Below are 14,826 nucleotides of genomic sequence, written 5' to 3'. Positions count from 1 at the left end.
CCCTGCCCAGGTGAGTCACAGACTCACGTGAAGAGGTGCTTCTAACAGAGCCCACAAAAAGGAGAAAATGGCTGATGCCAGCTGACCCAGCTGGAAATGAGAGTGCCAACGTTCCAACTTACATCCTGGCACCGGAACTAGATGTCACCATGGCCATCACAGACATCCCCCCACCTGTCCTCTGACCTCTTCACCCGTCTCCTAATTCCACTCTGGCTACCCTTGCTATGCCTTCCTCTGCCAAGGAGGCCCCAAGGCTTTGCATTTGCTGTTCTCTGTACAACATCCTTCCCACAGCTGTCAGCTGGGTTCTGCTCCTTCCCTACTGCATGTCTCTGCTCACACGTCACCTTTTCAGTGAGGCTGTCCCTGGTCATCTTATTTAAAATTGTAATCCCCTGATTTGCACTTTTATTGAGATCTCCAGCCACATCTGGGTGTGTAAGGAAAAGGTGGGGAGAGTCAGGAGAAACAGCGAGGTCTGATAAGCGCTGGAGGGAAGGAGGGAGACAGAAGGTGGAGAGGCAGACACTGCACCAGAAGGGATGAGAATTTTAGTGGTAAAAATTTTAAATAAAAATAAATTGTAATCCCCATCACCATTCCTATGCCCTCCCCCCACCTGCTTACTTTGCCTTTATTACCTTTATTGTCACCTGAGACAACACGTACTTCACTTGTTTGTTTATTGTCTTTAGAATGGAACCTCTATGAAGACAGGAAGTTTGGGTTATTTTTCCTCGCTTCACCCCTAGAGGCTAGGTTGGCACTTAGTAGGTGCTCAGCAAATGCCTGTCGCATGAAGGAATGAATAAATAGACACTGTCCTTTTATTGTGCAGCAGGAATCAATGGGCTCACCCAGCTTTCCAGGTTCGGTCAGAGACACATGTCGGTGTTCGAAATCCTCCTAACAACCAAGTCCCCCACCCGTGGGAATCGTGATGATGTCTGCCACCTCTCCCACCTCCCCACGGTGGGATCAGAGCAGTGGTTCTCAATCAGGAGAGATTTTACACACACACCCTATGCCCCACCCCCCAGGAGAGATCTGGCAGCATCTGGAGACAGTTTTGGTGTCTCACGTGGTGAGAGGTGGGGGCTGGTACTGGCATCTCGTGAGTAGATGCCAGTGACGTTGCTAAACATCCTACAATGCGCAGGATGGTCCCCACAACAGGAACTGATCTGGTCCAACATGTCAATAATGCAGACGTGGAGTTACTAGGACTTGGATTTAAGTCCTGGCTCTGCCGATGCCAACATTGTGATCACGAGCAAGGTCCTTATGCTCTCTAGGCCTTGGTTTCCAAATCTGTAAGATGGGGATAATACTAACAGTACCCCCCTCATGGAGCTGTTGGGCGTACTGAAGGCACCCGTGTCGGTAAAGCACGAACATGAGCCCGGCATGTGGGAACGCTCACTCGATATCACTGAGTGTGGCTGAGACACTTACACATGTTCTCCAAACCCCTCGCTTTCCTCATGGGCACACATCACAGCATCAGGAGGACAATGCTTTCTAGCCCCCTGCTGTATCTGGAGGGACCACGTGATGTGTTCTGGCCATCGGGGGTGTGACAATGCTGTGGGCCCCTTCCAGGCCTGGCCGTAGTGTCCACACGATCCTCTGTGCTCCCTCTCTCCAGAGGGAAGGACTCCTGATGGCTGAGCCCCACAGTGGCAGAGCCTGGATCCCTGAGTCACTCTTGGAGGTGAGAGGCCCAGGAGGGGACCCTGGCAGCAACACCTGCCAGACGTCACATGGTTAAGTCACGCAGGTTTGTTGTGTTGAGCTCTGCAGATGGAGGCCTGTTTGTTATGACACCTAGCCTCTCCTGATTCATACTGCTGCAAGGACAGGCAGCGGGAAATCTCTGGAGGTCTGCTGCAATGCCAATGTCGAAATTTACTTCAGTTCTGCATAACGCTTGCGCACGTCCTTGGGCTTTCTTCCTCTGACTGCTCAACACAGGACTCCCTGCCAGGAAAGCCACTGGTTCTGACACTTGAGCCGTGCATCCCCACCACCCTCTGAGAGGGACAGTGAAAGGACAGACTGCAGACACCCGTGGGCTCTTCCAGCTCTGCTCCAAGGTAGCACTTCCACACTGGGCCGTTTACACACCCTCTCTCTGTTTTCAGTTTCTTTTACAAAATGAAGCTGAGGTCCCTGCTCTGAGCCAAACCCTTTGCACACGCTAACAGAACAAAGCATGGGTGAGGAATGTCACATTTTGGTTCTGCTGACAGGAAGGCAGTTGGAAACAACCAAGTGGAGATCTGGGCAGATGAAGAGCTGGGCTTGAATCTTGAGCTGATGTGACATGTGAGGCTCATTTGGCAAATCATAGCCCCCGGACTTCCTACAATGCTTTCTCCAGGGGTGACCACCAGGATTGGGCCCCAATAGGACTTCAGAGTCTTCAGGAAGATGATAGAAGCGTTCAGATGATCGATACACACGGCTGGGAACGTGTGTTCATGGATTTCTGGTGTCTGGGGAGGAATCAAAGACCAATGAGCGACATGCTCTTCTCTCTTCTCGGTAATACTCTCAACCCCTGAAACCATTTTTATCCTGCATTGGAAGAGGGAAAACTCACTCCCCCTTGACCTCCATGTAAGGGCGGGCACTGGACCAGGCACTTTCATGATTTGCTCCATCCTCCCAGCATCGTATGTCATGAGCATCGCCTGCTGAGAAACATGAAAAGGACTCGTCTGTGAGCAAGAATTGTGCTGGTCACCCAGTTTGAAGAGGGGAGATTTGGAGGGAGGCTGGAATCTACTTCCACCCCCACTCACCTGTGCTGGAAGCTTTCTCTAGCCAAATGTGAACGCTGGGCTTTCTGACCAGTCTTAGAAATGCTTTTCTCTCGTTCCACAACACTCTCCACGCCCATGGCTCTAAGGACTGCACATAGACATTTGCATCTTCAGCTCCAAGCTCCCGCCAGAGTTTAAGACTCAAATAACCAACTGTCCTCTTCATGTGCCCTTTTCTGTCCCGTTTCTCTGCCATCTCAGCAAATTGCACTGCTCTGGGTCCTACCAGAATCCCTAGAGTTCTCCATGACTGTTCCTGTTCCTGCAGCCCTCACAGCCCTGGGCCTTTCGATTCTAGACACCAAGCACATGTATATGAATCCTATTTATTATTCTCAGTCATGGCTCCCTACCCCTTCCCTTCCCAGCACTTTTGAATTTGGAATCATATTTGTTTGTGTTGCCTGCTTATTTTCTGTCCCCCCAAGGAAATTACAATTCCAGCAAGGATCCGTATCTATTTAGTCCTACCAGCAATAAGCAATGGTTTCCATTTCCCCACACCCTCGATGACAGCTGCCCTCTTTCTCATTCTCGCCAGTCTGGTGATTGAAAAGGCACACCTCACTGTTCTTTTAATTTACATGTTTTATTTTTACTGAATGTGAACGTTTTTCTCATATACACGTAGCACTTCTGTTTCCCATTCTGTGAATTGCCTAGTGACATCCTTTACCCATTTTTTAGGTAGGTTTCTCTGGTTTTCTGATGATTTTCAGTAATTCCTTATGTCTTCTCGGCATCTCTTGCTACTTTCAGACATTGCATGTTTTATTTCTCTCTGAGATGGTCATTTTTCTGATGACTTCTCTGTGATGTCTCTCTTGAGGAGAAATTCTTAAGTTTTGTGTGGCCAATTCACATCACTTTTTGCCCAGCAGTTTATGCTCTTTTTGTTTTATTTAATAAGCTGTTCACCAAGTCTGTGCCCAGAAATCTCCTTCTACACTGTCTTCTGGTAGATTTCTAGTGTTACCTCTCATCTTGGGGGTCTCAGGCCATCTGGGTTCCACTTCTACTCAAAGTGTTGATAGTGTAAAGTAGCAGTCCACCTTTATTTCTCTCCATGTCTTGAATGAGATGTCCCCACACCAGCTCCTACACAGCCCATCTTTTTCCTCGATTTTGGGTACCACCTCTCAGCTATCAAGTCTATTTCTGAAAACATTTTTCTGTCCCGTGGGTCTATTCGTCAGTTCCTACACTGGTATCAGCTGCTTTTATTTCTCTGCCTTTGCATTGTATGTGGTTACCATCTGGTAGAGAAAAATCCCTTCTCGTGGTGTGGGACACAGCTCCCTGGCCCATGCTGGTATGATGAGCCTTGCGCTCCCCCAGCCCCTTGGCTGAGGCCGACGGTCCCCAGTCGGTCGCTCACAGCAGCGCGTGGCAACACACACCACCTCCGGCTGCTCAAACCGAGCGTTGTTCACAATCTTAGCTGCAGTGGACACAGCTCACTGGCCGTGTTGGAATCGAACCAGTGACCTGGGCATTAAGAGCACCCCCGGCGCTCCAACCACCTGAGCCACCAGGCCGGCCCCTCCTTTTCTTGATTCCTGGGGGTAGAAAGTGAAATCAGCCCCAGCCTAGCTTTCGTCAAAGTCGGAGAATTCAAAACCTAAAAGGGAACCCATTTTATAGGTGAGGGCTCCCAGGGCCAGCGGGGTAAGAAAGTTGTGCTGAGTTACCCACGGGCTGCGGGCAGCTGCTGACTAACTCAGCATCCTCTCCGTGTATCCAGCTGCCTCGACGTCTAAGTCACAGTTTGAACATGGGGATTAACAAGTATTTAAATGTATCTTCACCTCCTGTAGCGGGGTTGGCACCCCTTCTTCTCTCTGAGATGGCATGTTTTTGCTCATTTTTCCCTCACGACAACCTTCGCGAGCCATCACCCACCGCCTAGACCAGAAGTCAAGTGTGTCAACGTACGGAGCAGCTGCAATGGGCGTGCCCTTTATATCATTTCGTTTTACTTCATTTTCATAATGAACTTTGCAGATGCGCATTACCTTCAGCCCCTGCCATTTCTTTTCTGCCGAAGAAGCTGACACTCAGTAGAGCTCAGGGTCACCCAGCAGGAAGGGGACCGGAATCCAACTGTCTGTCTGATCCCAAAAAAAACCCATGTGGCCTCCTTCTCTCACTCCAGGTCCTCAACCTGGGCACCATCAACACTTGAGGCTGGATAACTCTTTCTTGTAGGGGCCATCGGTGCAGCCTCCACCCACTAGATGCCGGCAGCATCTTCCCTGGAGTGACAGCCAAACAAGTCCCAGACATTGCAAAATGTCCCCTGGGAGCCAAAATCACACACACAGCCTCTCATGGAGAACTGCTTCACTACATCATGGCACCTCTGATCCTAACGCACAGGATGTAACTAAACATGGGCCCACATCATGCGACCCCTGCAAGAACACGGATCCTACTTGGCCTCCCATTCGTATAAAGAGGCCGTTTAGCAAACGTTCCTTGGCGCCTGAACACAGCCAGAATGCCTGGGTCAAATCCTGGCTCTGCACCTCACTAGTTGTTGACTTTGGACAAGTTGCTTACTCTGCCAAAGAGGGATGATAATATTACCCGACTCATGAAACTAAGTGAGATTAAATGTGTAAAGACTATTGTAGGGGATCAGAAGATGCCACCCCAAAATATGCCACTTTGGCATAAGGATTACTGTGAGCTGCAGACAACTGAGAAACAGAGACCCCCCCGCAAATAAAAGCCCTCTGCTCTCCCCCATTTCCCTAAAAGTAGGACACATATTTCCCTTCATGAAGACAGCACCGCTCCCCTATCCCGTGCCAGGAAGGGCAGAACGAGACAACTTTAGACAGTCATCAGCCCAGAGATGACACCAACAGAAACCTACATAACACAACTTCCTAAAACAAGCTTGTCTGCCATCGGCTTCCCCTGTACATCTCACCTTCCCACAGTTTGCCACCCCTAATAGCCGACACCCCTTTTCTTTTGCCATTTCTCTGGAAATTTACTATCGTTTGTCAAAATGGTAGCTAAGCTCTCAGGCCTAACCACTTCCTTAGAGTTTTCATTTCTACCTAGACAACCTCCTGTGCCATGTGAAAATACTAATATCAAATAAAATTCGTATGCCTTTTCTCCGGTTAATCTGTGTTCTGTCAGTTTAATTACAGGGCCCCGTACGCAGACACTAAGGAGTAGAAGAGTGTTTCTCCTCTTCTGCACCACGGAGGATAAACTCCATCAAGAGCCGTGCTCTCCGGGGGGACATTAAACCTAGTGTTGTGCTTCATGATGGTTCGAAGCATCTAAGCTGACAGAACCACAAACGCTGAGCTACCCCGTCACGCTGGGTTCTCACCTCCCACACTGACCCACAAGCAGTGTGTTTTAACCAACTGGGTGTGGACTTACAGTCATTGTGCCCCGCCCCCCGCAAGTAGGGCCACCACATACGTACTACCTCTTCCCAATCTCTACCGTAGTCTCCAGAACCCCTAATTCTTTCCCAGAAGTGAATACTCCATGAGTTTGCTCACTGTTGGCTGCTCCCTCGCCTGATGTGTAAATCAATTCGGAGCTCACTTTGATGGTCACTTACTGGCCATCACCTCGCCTTTAACAAGTCTTTAGCACAGTGCCAAGCACATAACAAGTCCTCAGTAAACATTAGCTAATATGGTCATTACTTTGTAGCCCTAGCAGATGCTCTCCCGACGCCTCGCTTATCTTTCCTGAGGTTCTCACCCCTTAGCAGGACAGAGTCATCAGAAAGCAAAGCTTTACCCATTTTATTGTCAGTGGGAAGACGCAGCAGAGAAGCCAACACTGGCTGGCTGATGGGAGGAGGGACCTGGGCAGTGAGGAAATGCTCACCCAGAACCCTCACGCCGACCCCCAGGCCCACGATGCACGAAGCAGTGAGGAGGGTCTGCTGTCAAGTGACTCTGGTGCTCTTGTGTTTTGACAGTGAGCAGAGGAAGAACTGTCACCTGGAAGAGACTTAGTGTAACTCTCCCCTGCAGGGTGACTCCAGGGCCTGTCTCTCCCCCATAGACAGACACTTTGGCAAATCAAACCATCCCTATGGAAAGTGTCAGATCCTACCTGGGGAGGCCCTGTTTCTGCAGGAGCGGAGGCCTGGCACCTGTCCCCAGGGGAAGGAGTGCTTAACACCACCATTCTCGTCAGGAGACAGGCTGCAGGGGAGGCCTACTGGGTCATGAGCCCAAACCCCGGCTGGACTCCTGGGATTGCAAAGTCATGTCAGCTGCCTTGGGCTCTCATCTCAGTTGTAAAATCAGAGGTTAATAGAGCTGGTCAGTGTGCCTAGGTCGGCCTGGGTGAGGAAGAGCAAATCTCAGGGGGGGAGGCGTTCAGCCCACCCCATTCTCTCCCCTGCTGACCCTATTGACTGGCCTGACCTTCTCAAGCTAAAGAATCAGCTTCATAAATTCTCCTTGTATTAGCTCCTATGTGGGATTTTTTTGGGGGGAGGGGAGGTTCTGATCCTTTTTTTTTGGGGGGGGGGCGTTTCTGATCCTTTGACATCTGTGGCCCTGCTGACTCCGAAGGGACAGTCCCTCCCAGGGTTAGCCAATGCTTAAATAGAGACAGTAAACAACTTGCCTGTAAGTGTGCCTTCTAAATGCAAACCAGCTGGTCCAGAACCCACACCCCCTCCATCCAGCTGTCACACTCTGGGCCACTATCCCATTGCCCTAATAACCCCAGGGCTACGTGCCAGACCATAAGCGGCAGAACCTATGCTGCAGAGCCACAGAAATTATTCAAAGCAGCCAATCCTAAGCCTGCTTGCTTTGCTTCATCTGTGTCCTCCATAGAAACCACAAAAAAAGGCTCTTGCCCACCCTTCTCCATCTCTCTCTGCCCCCTGATTCTTCCTCATGTGGACTGGTGGCCAAACCCCTAATGGAGTCACCAAATTGGAGAGCTGTGGCTTCTCACCCCGTTTCCAAACCTAAATCAGTTCACAAACCCAGAACCTCTTGACTGAAGCGGAGGCCAGGTCCCTTGAGGAAGGAGTCTGCATTTCCCCTCAAGTGGATACCACACATCTCCCTCAAGACCTGCCTGAAGGGTTCTGCAGACATTCACCAGGGTGACTCTGCCCAGGGGGAAAGGCAATACGCAGACCTTTCAGGACTCACTAGACACTGGTTCTGATCTGATACTAATCCTGGGACCAACAACGCTACTGTGGCTTCTCCTGGTCACAGTGGGGGCTTACTGTGGTCAGGTGACAGACGCAGTCCTGCCTCGTCCAGCTCACAGGGGGCCCCATTGGCCCACTGTTATGTCTCTAGTTCCTGAAGGTACATTTAGAATTGACACACTTGGGAAGTCTGCAGAGTTCCCACATTTGCTCTCTGACCAAAGAGATGAAGGTCATAGCTACCCTATGACCAATGGAAGGTCCTGGGTCTTCCCCTTCCTATCAAGATAGTAAGCGAGAGGCAGTACTACATCCCCAAGTGAACTGCAGAGATTGTTGCGCCATGAAAGATGTGAAAGAAGCACCTGTTGAAGTCACCCAGTTTACGTCACAGGAATACGCAGAAGTCACTGGATCTCGGAGAATGACTATGAGTGACCCTAAACTTAGGCAGTGACCTTGATTTGCAGTTGCTCTTCCAGCTGTCGTATCTTTATTTGGAGCACATAAACACGGCCCCTGGCACGTGATTTGCAGCCACTGACCTGGCCGATGTGTTTTCCTCCACACTAGTTTGTAAGAAACACCAGAGCAATTTGCCTTTATCTGGCAGGGCCAACAGTACACCTTTACAATCTCACCTCAGGGCTTTATCAATTCTGCTTTTTCAGGGAAGTGTACAGTGTGCCATCTCTCTCTGCATAAAATTTGTGTAAGTATACATAGTGTGCAGTGATCGTGACATTCTACCAGACATCATACTGGCCCACAACACGGATGACATTGTGCGGAGTGGATCATTTGAGCAGAAAGTAGCAACTTCTTTTTTCTGAGGGACGGGCAAATTTATAAAAGCAAATTTAATCGATATTTTAAACTTTATCTCCACAGGGGTTACACATAAAGAAGTGAAAACCCAAAAGAAGCAGCCAGGCTTGGAAGATTACATACCATTTTAACAATGGTTGATAAATTGTGAAGTAAATATGTGAAAGAAAAGGAGTCTGGGCTTTTTAGGGGAGGTAAATTGTGGGAAAGTAAATATATGGGGAAACTGATGCAAGATAAGGGTTATTTTATTTAAGGTTTATTTATGTAGATTCATCTCAGTATCATCTCTGTTTCCAGTGATAAGTGTTTTTCTCTTCTTAGTACAGGAGAGAGGAGACACCTTTAAAAAGGAAATTTTTTTCCTCCCTGGGAAATTTTTTTTTTTTATGGCCACCTATGGTCCTTTTTAAAAAATTATTTCTTTTTCAGTTACAGTTGACATTCAATATTATTATTATTTTCAGGTGTACAGCATAATGTTTAGACATTTATATAATTTATGCAGTGATCACCCCAGTAACTCTAGCACCCACCTGGCACCATACATAGTTATTATAATACTATTGACTATATTCCCTATGCTATATTTCACAACACTGTGACTATTTTGTAACTGCCAATTTGTATTTCTTAATCCCTTCACCTTTTTCACCCAGCTTCATAGCCCCCTCCCTTTTGGCAGCCATCAGTTTGTTCTCTGTATCTATGAGTCTCTTTCTGTTTTGTTTTTTTTTCATTTATTTTGTTCTTTAGATTCCACATATAAGTGAGATCATATGGTAGTTGTCTTTTTCTGTCTTATTTCACTTAGCATAACATCCTGTAGGTCCATCCATATTGTCACACATGGTAAGATTTTCTTCTTTTTTATGGCTGAGTAATATTCCATTGTACATATGTACCACGATTTCTTTATCCAATCATATATTGATGAGTACTTAGGTTACTTCCATATCTTGGCTATTGTAATTAGTGCTGCAATGAACATAGGGGAGCATATATCTTTTCAAATTAGTGTTTTGGAATTCTTCAGGTAAATACCCAAAAGTGGAACTGCTGGGTCATAAGGTAGTTCTAATTTTAATTTTTTAAGGAACCTCTAAGCCATTTTCCATACAGACTGCACCAATTTGCAATCCCACCAATAGTGTACGAGGGTTTCCTGTGCTCCACATCCTCACCAACACTTGTTGTTTGTTGGCTTATTGATGATAGCCATCCTGACAGGTGTGAGGTGATATCTCATTGTGGTTTTAATTTGCGTTTCTCTGATGATTCGTGATGTTGAGCATCTTTTTATGTCTATTGGCCATCTGCATGTCCTCTTTGGGGAAATGTCTATTCAGATCCTCTGTTCATTTTTTAATTGGATTGCGTTGTTGTGGTTTTGGTGTTGAGTTGTGTGAGTTCTTTATAAATTTTGGATATTAATCCCTTATCATATGTATCATTGGTGAATATCTTCTCCCATTCAGTAGTCTGTCTTTCCATTTTGTTGATGGTTTCCTTTGCTGTGTAAAACCTTTTTAGTTTGATGTAGTCCCTTTTGTTTATTTTTTCTTTTGTTTTCCTTGCGTGAGGAGATAGATCACTAAGAGCAATGTCAGAGAGTTTACTGCCTATATTTCCGTCTAGGTTTTATGGTTTCAGGTCTCACATTTAAGTCTTTCATCCATTTTTAGTTTATTATTGTTTACAGTGTAAGAAGGTGGTCCACTTTCTTTTCTTTTTTTCTTTTTTTGCATGTATCTGTCCAGTTTTCCCAGCACCACTTACTGAATAGACTGTCTTTACCCCACTATATGTTCTTGTTTCCTTTGTCATAGATTAAATGGCCGTATGGGCGTGTGTTTGTTTCTGGGCTCTCTATTCTGTTCCATTGATCTATGTGTCGGTTTTTATGCCAGGACCATATTTTTTATTATTACAACTTTGTAGTATAGTTTGATATCAGATCGCATGATGCCCCCAATCTTTTGTCTCAAGATTGCTGTGGCTATTCAGGGTCTTTTTTCGTTCCATATAAATTTTAAGATTATTTGTTCTAGTTCTGTGGGAAATGCCATTGGTAGGGATTGCACTGAATCCACAGATTGCTTCGGGTAGTATGGCCATCTTAACAATGTTAATTCTTCCTACCCATGAGCACACGATATGCTTCCATTGATTTGTACCTTCAATTTCTTCAGTGTCTTATATTTTTCTGAGCACAGGTCTTTTACCTTCTTGGTTAAATTTATTCTTAGGTATTTTTTTGGTGCAATTGCAGATGGGATTGTTTCTTAAATTTTTCTTTCTGACAGTTCATTATTGGTGTATAAAAATGCAACCGATTTCTGAATATTAATTTTTGTATCCTGCTACTTTACTGAATTCATTTATCAGGTCTAATAGCTTTTATTGTGTGAAATCTGTCAGGTTTTCTATAGATAGCATCATGTCATCTGCAAATAATCACAGTTTTTCTTCTTCCTTTCTAATTTGGATGCCTTTTATTTCTTTTTCTTGTCTTATTGCTTGGGCTCGGACCTCCAGTACTGTGTTGATTAATTAAAAGTGGTAAAAGTGGGCATCCTTGTCTTGTTCCTGATCTTAAGGAGGATGTTTGTAGCTCTTCTTCATTGAATATGATGTTAGCTGTGAGTTTGTCATATATGGCTTTAATTATGTTGAAGTATGTTCCCTCTATTCCCACTTTGCTGGGAGTTTGTATCATAAATGGATGCTATATCTTGTCAAATGCTTTTTCTGCATCTATTGATGATCATAGGATTTTTATTTTTCATTTTGTCTATGTGATATATCATGTTAATTGATTTACAGATACTGAACCAATCTTGCATCCCAAGAATAAATCCCACTTGATCATGATGTATGATTTTTAAAAGATTTTTATTAAAATATAGCTAACATACAATATTGTATTATTTTCTGGTGTACATCATAGTTATTCAACAGTACCCACCTGGCACTATACATAGTTATTACCATATTATTGATTATACTCCCTATACTTTACATCCCCATGACTATTTTATAACTACCAATTTGTATTTCTTAATACCTTCACCTTTTTCACCTTGCCCCTAACACCCTCCCATCTATCACCCCAATAGATCTAATATCCATCTGACACCTCACATAGTTATTACAATATTATTAACTATATTCCTTATGCTATACCCTACATCCCCATGACTACTGTGTAACAGCCCTTCCCCTTTTTCACCCTCCTCCAATTCCCCTCCCATCTGACAACCATCAACATGTTCTCTCCTGTTTCTCTCATGAGTTTCTACCTGTTTCATTTGTTTGTTTATGTTCTTCTTTAGAGTCCACTTATAAATGAAATCATGATTTTGTCTTTCACTGTCTGATTTACTCAGCACAATACCCTCTAGGTCCATCCATGTTGTCACAAATGGCAAGATTTCTTTCTTTTTCTTTCTTTCTTTTTTTTTTTTTACAGCTGAGTAATGTTCCATCGTATATATGAACCACCTCTTCTTTCTCCATTCATCCATTCAGGGACATCCAGTTTACTTTCATGTCTTGGCTATTATAAATAATGCTGCAATGAACATATGGACGAGCACATCCCCTCAAAGTAGTGTTTTGGGTTTCTTTGGATAAATACCCAGAAGTGGGATTATTAGGTCCTTCTCTGTCTCCTGTTATAGTCTTTGTTTTAAAATCTATTTGGTCTGGTATAAGTATTGTTACCCCAGGTTTTTTGTTTGTTTCCGTTTTCATGAAATATCTTTTTCCACCCCTTAGTTTCAGTCTGTGTTTTTCAATCTGAAGTGAGTCTCTTGTAGGCAGCATATTTAAGAGTCTTGTTTTGTTATCCATTCAGCTCCCCTATCTTTTGGTCGGAGCATTTAACCATTTATATTGAAAATAATTGTTGATAGGTATGTAGTTATTGCCATCTTAGTCATATATATATATTTTTCATCTTAAAGAAGTCTCTCTATGATTCCTTTTAATACTGTTTTGGTGGTGATGAACTCTATTAGCTTTTTCCTGTCTGGAAAGCTCTTTATCTATTTTTCAATCCTAAATGATAGCTTTGCTAGGTAGAATAATCTTGGTCATGGGTCCTTGCTTTTCATCACTTTGAATGTTTTCTGACAATCCCTTCTGGCCTGCAAAATTTCTGTTGAAAAATCAGCTAAAGTCTTACGGGGAGCTCACTTGTAGGTAACTGCTTTTCTCTTGCTGAATATTCTCTGACTGTAACCTTTGGCATTTTAATTATGATTTGTCTTGGTGTGGGCCTTTTTGGGTTCATCTAGTTTGTTACTCTGTGCTTCTTGGCCTTGTACATCTATTTCCTGCACCAGGTTAGGGAAGTTTTCCATCATTAGTTCTTCAAATGAGTTTTCAATTACCTGCTCTCTCTCTTCTCCCTCTGGTACCCCTATGTGCAAATGTTGTTACATTTGATGTTGTCCCGGATGCCCCTTAAACTATCCTCATTCTTTTGGATTCTTTTTTCTTTTTGATGTTCTGATTGGTCGTTTTCTTTTACATTGTCTTCTAAATCACTGACTTGACCCACTGCTTCATCTAATCTATTGTTGATTCCCTATGTATTTGTCATTTCCATTATTGTATTCTTTATTTCTGACTGGTTCTTTTTTTAATGTTTCTTATCTCTTTGTTGAAGTTCTCCCTGAGATCATCGAGCATCCTTATAACCAGTGTTTGGAACTCTGCATCTTGTAGATTATTTGTCTTCATTTTGTTTAATTCTCTTTATGGAGCTTTGTTCTGTTCTTTTGTTTGGGACATGTTTCTTTGTCTCCCCATTTTGGCTGCCTCCCTGTGTTTGTTTCCATATATTAGGTAGGGCTTCTGTGTCTCCCAGTCTTAGTAGAGTGGCCTTATGTTGTAGGTGTGCTGTGAGGCTCAGTGGTGCTGTCTTCCTTGTCACCTGAGCCATGCACTCCAGGTGTGTCCTTTGTGTGGGATGTGTGTGCCCTTCTGTTATAGTTGAGACTTGATTGCTGTTTGCACTTCAATAGGAGGGATTGACCCTCAGGCTCATTGGTTCTGAGGACTGGCCTTGATTACAGTGGAGGAGTTGTGGTGCAGGGGCTGACCCTACAGAGCAGTATCTGCCTCAGCAGGTCTCTGGTGCCTGTACAATCCACCTCTTAGGTGTATCATCCTTGGAGGTTGGTAGGTGATGCCCCAGTTCGTTTCAAAGCTGGACACTGGGTGTGCCAGCCCCAGGGCTACCTGGGAGGGGAGCCACTGCAGGTCAAGTTCAGCTATATCCCATGCCCCACCCAGGGCCACCCAGCAGGAGCCACAAAGTAATCCACAGATGGCCACCACCTGCATCGTGCTTTGATGTGCCTCAAGAGGCCAAGCCACAAACCAAGGCCAGCTGCTGCTAATGCCGGGCTTAGGGCAACTCAACCAGAGGTACAGAGCATGCTCAAGCCAGATGCTGCTTGTCTCGGTTCCGCAAACCTTTAAGAGACCCTAGGAAACTCTGTAGCATAAGGAAAGGCAGGAGGTTTGTATGAAAAAGCCACTGGAAGAAGCTTTGGTGTGTCCAAATGTTGGGTGGAGCAGGTTCTCAGAATCACCAGGGCGTGGAGAACAAATGGCATATGTATGGTGGCCACCTGCATCTGCATTCTGGGAAAGGGGTGGGCTCAACAAAGAAACAATGGCTCGGCCAGCTCCTCTGTCTGGAGAAAGCTGCCCCTCCAGCCCTTGTCCTGAAGCCAAACAACTCAATTTCTCACCCCATCCCTTCACCCCTCTTATGTCCCTGTTGCTTCTCCAGCCATTGTCCCAGAGCTGGAGTTCAGAGCCAGTGATTCCATCAGTGAGTAAGTCTGTGCCCAGTCCCTTTAAGAGGAACACCTGGGACTCCAGCCACCCTCCATTTCACTCGGCCACAATCTCCACTGGTTTTCACAACCAGAAATTATGGGGCCTTCTCTCCCTGACACTGGAACACTGGGCTGGGGA

The sequence above is a fragment of the Rhinolophus sinicus genome, chromosome 14 (genome assembly GCF_057876585.1).
Source record: "Rhinolophus sinicus isolate RSI-liver-muscle chromosome 14, RSI-T2T, whole genome shotgun sequence".
Lineage (NCBI taxonomy): Eukaryota > Metazoa > Chordata > Mammalia > Chiroptera > Rhinolophidae > Rhinolophus > Rhinolophus sinicus.
This window is presented reverse-complemented; position numbering follows the sequence as displayed.